This window comes from Palaemon carinicauda, chromosome 35 (genome assembly GCF_036898095.1).
Source record: "Palaemon carinicauda isolate YSFRI2023 chromosome 35, ASM3689809v2, whole genome shotgun sequence".
Lineage (NCBI taxonomy): Eukaryota > Metazoa > Arthropoda > Malacostraca > Decapoda > Palaemonidae > Palaemon > Palaemon carinicauda.
The window spans coordinates 26,405,413-26,412,912 of NC_090759.1; positions in this window are offsets into that span (position 1 = coordinate 26,405,413).

The following is a 7,500-nucleotide window of genomic DNA, read 5'->3' on the forward strand; positions in this document are numbered from 1 at the left end:
AGTGAAAAGAAACCCTGTCACCTCTATCATGTGTCGAAGTAAAATTGCTAATCTTTGAGATAACAGAGTAATCGATAAGAATTTTTTACATGTGAGGTGAGAGATGAAAAGAGATAAAATCTTGTAGAACGAAGACATATGAAGTGTTTATATTTTGTTTTACAAATCCTTATCAATAATTCTAATACAGAAAAGGCTATATCAGATTATATCAAAATAGAAAGGTAGATCAAAATATCATAATGGTGTTGAGTATATTTGATATTCAAAAGAGTCGTGGTTTCTATGATAACATGGATGAAAATAATTGGGGTGTTAATGAGGGGAAAAAAAAAATCATGTTTCAGTGTTACGAAGCTTCATCTGTGGTGGATAATGTGGGAGGGTGGGCTGTGCCACCCTAGCAGTACCAGCCGAACTCGGTTAAGTCCCTTGTCAGGCTGGGAGGAACATAGAGAGGAGACGTTCCCTTTTTTGTTTCATTTGTTTGGGGGAAGTGCCTTGGTATATGTAAGCATGTATGTATGTTAGGAATTAAGTTTAGGGACGATCAACAATGCATAATAGAGCCCTGGAAATAAAACACCCTTGGAAATATGTGTGAACACGCATGTGCGCGCGTACTTTTGAGTGGGATGGTTGACGTATGATTAATGTTGATATTTCATTACTACCAACAAATTTGCATTAGCCTACGGGAGTGGTAAAGGACATTTGAGATGGAAAATAAAATCTAGGATAACTAGGTGCTCCATGACATTCATTCGACAAAACCAATACTATTCAAGTTAATTAAATGATATCGGTTTTCTTACTTTTTAAAGCCAACACAGAGAAAGAATATAAAATTAATCAATAATACCTTTTACAACAAATCGTATATTTAACAGTATTTTTATTTCAAGCTCTCATCTTAACACTAAAGATATTATTATTATTATTATTATTATTATTATTATTATTATTATTAGCCAAACTACAACCCTAGTTGGAAAAGCAAGATGCTATAAGCCCAAGGGCTCCAATAGGAAAAAATAGCCCAGTGAGGAAAGGAAATAAGGAAATAAATAAATGATGAGAACAAGTTAACAATAAATCATTCTAAAAACAGTAACAACGTCAAAACAGATATGTCCTATATAAACTATTAATAAAGTCAAAAACAGATATGTCATATAAAAACTATAAAAAGACTCATGTCAGCCTGGTGAACATAAAAACATTAAATGGCTTAGCTTTAAAAGTACCAAAGCCTTATTCACACTGTTAAAAATTTGCATTACAAAAACGGTCATTGGCTGGCAACATTTATTCCAGGATTTTTAAAGTTTTAAAAACGGATAATTTGACGTAAAGGAGTGATATTACGGTCACCAACCGTAAAAATTTATAACAATGTAAGGTAAAATTACGGTCGCCTGTATTTTACTGAAATACATCTGAGAAGAGTATATTTTTATAAGGATAATTTCCGATTAAAATTACGATTTTTTTTTTAACGGTGCATATCACACATTAATAACCAACTACACAAAGAATTGCTTGGAAATGTAAATTTATGTATGTACAGTATATACTCAGGGTCATTCATCTTTACCTAATCAGGGTCATTCACCTTTACGTAATCAGGGTCATTCATCATGAGACCCAGTACTACACAGTATTCTAGAAGTTTTATTCCAGCTGTGACCAAGTTGTAGAATGATCTTCCAAATCGGGTAGTTGAATCGGCAGAAATTCAAAAGTACAAACTTGCAGCAAATGTTTTTATGTTGAACAGGCTGACATAAGTCTTTTTTATAGTTTATATGTAAAAGATCTGTTTTTATGTTGATACTATTCACAAAATATATCATTTTAATTGTTCATAACTTCTCATATAGTTTATTAATTTCCATATTTTCTTTCCTCAATGGGTTATTTTCCCAGTTGGAGCCCTTCAACTTATAGCATTATGCATTTCTATCTAAGGTTGTAGCTTAGCATATAATAATAATAAAATAACAACTACAACAACAACAACAACAATAATAATAATAATAATAATAATAATAATAATAATAATAATAATAATAATAATAATAATAAATGATAATAATAATGAATACTTCAAACGATACTGAAAATAAAGCAAGTCTGAAATGATAAGAAGTTCAGGAAATAATATCTTCAGAGACATTGGAAATCAATTTCTTTAATGCGTATGACAAAATCCTAAGATAAATATGAGTAAGGGAAGATGATATTTTGTTGTCATTAAAGTATCGACAATTATTATTATTATTATTATTATTATTATTATTATTATTATTATTATTATTATTATTATTATTATTTGCTAAGGTATAACCCTAGTTGGAAAAGCAGGATGCTATAAGCCTAGGGGCCCCAAACAGGGAAAATAGCCCAGTGAGGAAAGGAAACAAGGAAAAATAGAATATTTAAACAACAGTAATAACATTAAAATAGATATTTTCTATATAAACTATAAATAATTTAACAAAACAAGAGAAAAAGAAATTAGATAGAATAGTGTGTCCGAGTGTACCTTCAAGCAAGAGAACTCTAACCAAAGACAGTGGAAGACCATGGTGCGGAGGCTATGGCACTACCCAAGACTAGAGAACAATGGTTTGATTTTGGAGTGTCCTTCTCCTAGAAGAGCAGCTTACCATAGCTAAAGAGTCTCTCCTGCCCTTACCATGAGTTAAGTAGCCACTGAACAATTACAGTACAGTAGTTGCAGCGACCAAAAAACCTGACGAGTTTGAGCAGGACTCGAACCCTAGTCTGGCGATCACCAGTCAGGGTCTTTACCACATCGGCCACCACAACCCTATAGATTAGCTAAAAGTAATTGACATCTTTTTCAAAAACTGTTCATATCTCTATTTCTGTTTGATCTAACACCAGGGCCAAATTCCAAATTGGGTGAAGAAGAATTGTTTGGTAATCTCAGTGTTGTCAGGTGTATCAGAACAGAGGAGAATCTGTAAAGAATAGGCCAGACTATTCGGTGTAATGTGTAGGAAAAGGGAAAGAACCGTAACCAGTACTGTCTGGCCTGTCAAAGGACCCTACACCTCTCTAGCAGTAGTATCTCAACGGGCGACTGGTGGCCTGGCCAACCTATTACCTACCCAATTTATGTTTCATCCGTGTTGCAGTTACTCTGGATTATAAAATTATGATGAGTAACTTACACATGAAAATTGCCTAATAGGTCACCAGATGCTATCGATGTTATCTACAGTACACTTAAAAAAATCATAATTTTAATGGGATGTTCTCCGGAAAAATATACTGTTTTCCGCCGTATTTCAGTAAAATACATGCGACCGTAATTTGACAATACCTTGTTATTATCTTTTACGGGTTGATGACCGTAATATCAATACTTTACGTCAATAAATCCGTTTTAAAACAGTAAATGCCTGGCAACATCTATGCCAGGATTTTTACCGTTATTTTACTTCAAATTTTTAATAGTATAAATCAAGAAAATTTAGTTTACGTTATATACACTATATACACATAAAATAACCATTTATGAATCAAACACATATTTCAAAATATACTTATAATTCAGGATCATTTGTATAAATCTGAGGTTGCCTGTGGACGAATCTGTTAGTGTGGAATGAAAAAAAGATGTAAAAGACACCAGTTTGAATCACATGGTTGCTGCGGTATATAAGGTATGCCCAGAAGAGAGAATGGTTCCCAAGAAATATGATGTATGTACAGTATATGATGCATGGAAAAGGATTTTTAATGAAACCGTTGTTTGCGAATTTCGCGAGTAAAGAGGCTGTTGTTTGTGGGAGTTCACGAATAAAGAAACTTGTTTGGGAAGTTCGCGAGTAAGGAAACTGTTGTTTGTGAAGTTCACGAATAAAGAAACCTGTTTGCGAATTTCGCGAGTAAAGAAGCTGTTGTTTGTGGGAGTTCACGAATAAAGAAACTTGTTTGGGAAGTTCGCGAGTAAGGAAACTGTTGTTTGTGAAGTTCACGAATAAAGAAACCTGTTTGCGAATTTCGCGAGTAAAGAAGCTGTTGTTTGTGGGAATTCACGAATAAAGAAACTTGTTTGGGAAGTTCGCGAGTAAGGAAACTGTTGTTTGTGAAGTTCACGAATTAAGAAACCTGTTTGCGAATTTCGCGAGTAAAGAAGCTGTTGTTTGTGGGAATTCACGAATAAAGAAACTTGTTTGGGAAGTTCGCGAGTAAGGAAACTGTTGTTTGTGAAGTTCACGAATAAAGAACGTACACGTACCTAAAAAAAAACTATGAAAAGAAAAAAAAACTGATATTTTAGAAGGCAGACTCATAATTATGGCTAGATGGCAGTTTATTGTTGGGAAGTATTATTATTATTATTATTATTATTATTATTATTATTATTATTATTATTATTTGCTAAGCTACAACCCTAGTTGGAAAAGCAAGATGCTATAAGCCTAGGGGCCCCAACAAGGAAAATAGCCCAGTGAGGAAAGGAAACAAGGAAAATAAAATATTAAGAACAGTAACAACATTAAAATAAACATTTCCCATATAAACTATAAAAACTTTAACAAAACAAGAGGAAGAGAAATTAGATAGAATAGTGTGCCCGAGTGTACCCTCAAGCAAGAGAACTCTAACCCAAGACAGTGGAAAACCATGGTACAGGGCCTATGTCACTACCAAGGACTGGAGAACAATGGTTTGACTTTGGAGTGTCCTTCTAGATGAGCTGCTTACCATAGCTAAAGAGTCTCTTCCACCCTTACCAAGAGGAGAGTAACCACTGAACAATTGCTGTGTGAAATAATAGATACGAGGTTGTTCGTTCACCAAGATGAAAAATAAGTACAGCAAATGGCTGAAAGAACACTGCAAGTAACCCTTATAAAAGGAGAAATTCATGCCATACTGGTGAAATAGTCTTGTATGACAGAAAGAGCGGTTGACTAAGGTGTGAACAAGGATAATTCCAAAGGAACTCAGAGGAGTTGGTTCCGTTCCATATCAAAAGAAAGGTGATAGCAGACTTTGACAAATCACTTAGAGATAAGATTATTTAGACTACCTACTTAGAAGCATATCACATTAAAATCTAGGTAGTAGATGCGTAGCATATGAAAGCGGTTACGTAAACGTGGCCGCAATATAAGTATGTAATATGCAGATCTTTTTCAATGACGACGGAGATGACAAAATAGGATTCATTGAATGACATCTATGCGGCTCAGGCCGATTTTATGAACTATTAAAAGGTTCTAGGTAAGGAAGTATTCACAAGACGGATGGTGGAATAGCAATGTTTTTTTTTATGGAAAACGATAAGAAAGAATAAAACAAACCGATGGAAGAATGACTGTCCATTAAACAAGATGGAAACAAGAATGGAATATGTGGGTGGAGCAATGACGTAAAGCCCTCGCAAAACAAGTGAAGTTTACTAAATAACCTGAATTTCTATATGAAATAACAGGCATAAACTAGAACGGGTCGTCAGTAGCGCTCATACCTTCGTCTACATTATGTTGTATGTAACAACATACAGTAGGCAATTGAGTTATGAATATTTTGGCACTAGTTTGGTGCAAATCAGATAAAAATATTGCAGATTAAGCAAATAAATTTTTTACCTTTTCGTGACCTTAACCTTTAACCCATTCACTCCCAAATCTAATCAAATTGTCCTTGGATCATCGCCAATCATCCCACAAAGTTTCACGAGATTCAGTCTCATAGTTTTTGAGTTTTGTGATTCGCTGTTGATCTTTTCGTGACCTTGGCCTTGACGTTTGACCGAATCACTTCAAACTCTAAGAAAATTGTCCTTGGGCCAAGGCCAATCATACCACCAAATTTTATGAGATTCGGTCAAATAGTTTTTGAGTTATGAGAATCACAAAAAACAGACAGACATACGTCTATCAAAACATAAACCCTCGCAACGAAGTTGGCGAAGGTAAAAAAAAGAAAAAAAAAAAAGGGGGAGGGGGAGGATTAATGGAGATAGTTGAATAATATAAAACAAGCGATAGAAAGGTAGACTTTTACGAAGCAGGATGACAATGGGTTTTGAAATGAAGTAAAATATGAGAGTGACACAAAGTGGGAAAAAGATTCTTTAATTAAGAATAATTGCATTGGGGAAATGGAAACACCAACGCAAAAGATGAAAACAGCAAAATCAAATATGAATTTCATAATTGATCATCATACAATTCACAATGAGAAACCGTAAAATTAATATTGAGAGAATAAACTATATTGCATAAAAACATCATACATACAAATTATTACTCGCTGTGCTTCTACCCTAATTGGAAAAGCAGGATGCTACAAGTCCTGTGGCTCCAACAAGGAAAATGACTCAGTGAGGAAAGCATATAAGGAAATAAATAAACTATACACGAGAAGTTATGACAAGAAAATACAAAATATTTTACGATCAGTAACAACGTAATAGATCTGTCATATATAAAACTATGAAGAAGAGACATACAGAATGTCACCATATTCAACATAAAAACATTTGCTATAAGTTAGAACTTCTGAAGTTTCACCGATTCAACTGCATGATTAGGAAGACTACTCAGCAATCTGACCTCAACTCGAAACAACTTTAGAATACTGTGTAGTGTTGAGCCCTATGATAGAGAAGGCAACACTTATATTAATAGCATGCCCAAGTAATACGTATATAATGGTGTATACTCTCGGAAGATCTGAATGCAAAGGATAATAAGAATTACGAAAACATTATTCATCATGCATTAGGAACTAATTGAACGACGGTGCCTAAAATAAATAATAAAATAAGGACTAAGAAATTTAATAGACCGTAAGTTCTTATCTAATAAATTAAGATGATAAGCATTAGCTGAAGACCGGACAGGTGAACACAATCAATACATGGTAGAATGAAAGAATAAAAAAAAATGGACAGACTAATCACCAATAATTCTAAAACACCTCAGTAAGGCAAATTTCTTGTGCAATTAAAAAAAAATAAAGAATGAGGGTTTCCTAAAAGTAAATTTGCAATCAAGAATCACATCTGAAATTTTGAAGTTGTATATAGTTAAACATTGTCAATGCAAAGATATGGATGATGTGAAGCCATTGTCCTCAACTTACACTCATAATTTACACCATGCACTCATTTTAGGTAGATCTATATTGAAGGATTCAACAACCGCAGGACTACATTCAAATATAATTGAAGAAAAGAGAGTAGCATCAATCTGCATATGTAACGTACTTCATTTCCATATACATATATGTATATGTTCATACATACTGTATATACAGTATATTTGTATATACACACATAATATATATATATATATATATATATATATATATATATACACACATATATATAATATATATATATATATATATATATATATATATATATATATATATATATATATATATATATTCTTAATTATGTTATCGCTTGTAAGCACCTATGACAAATAACACATCTATGGATAT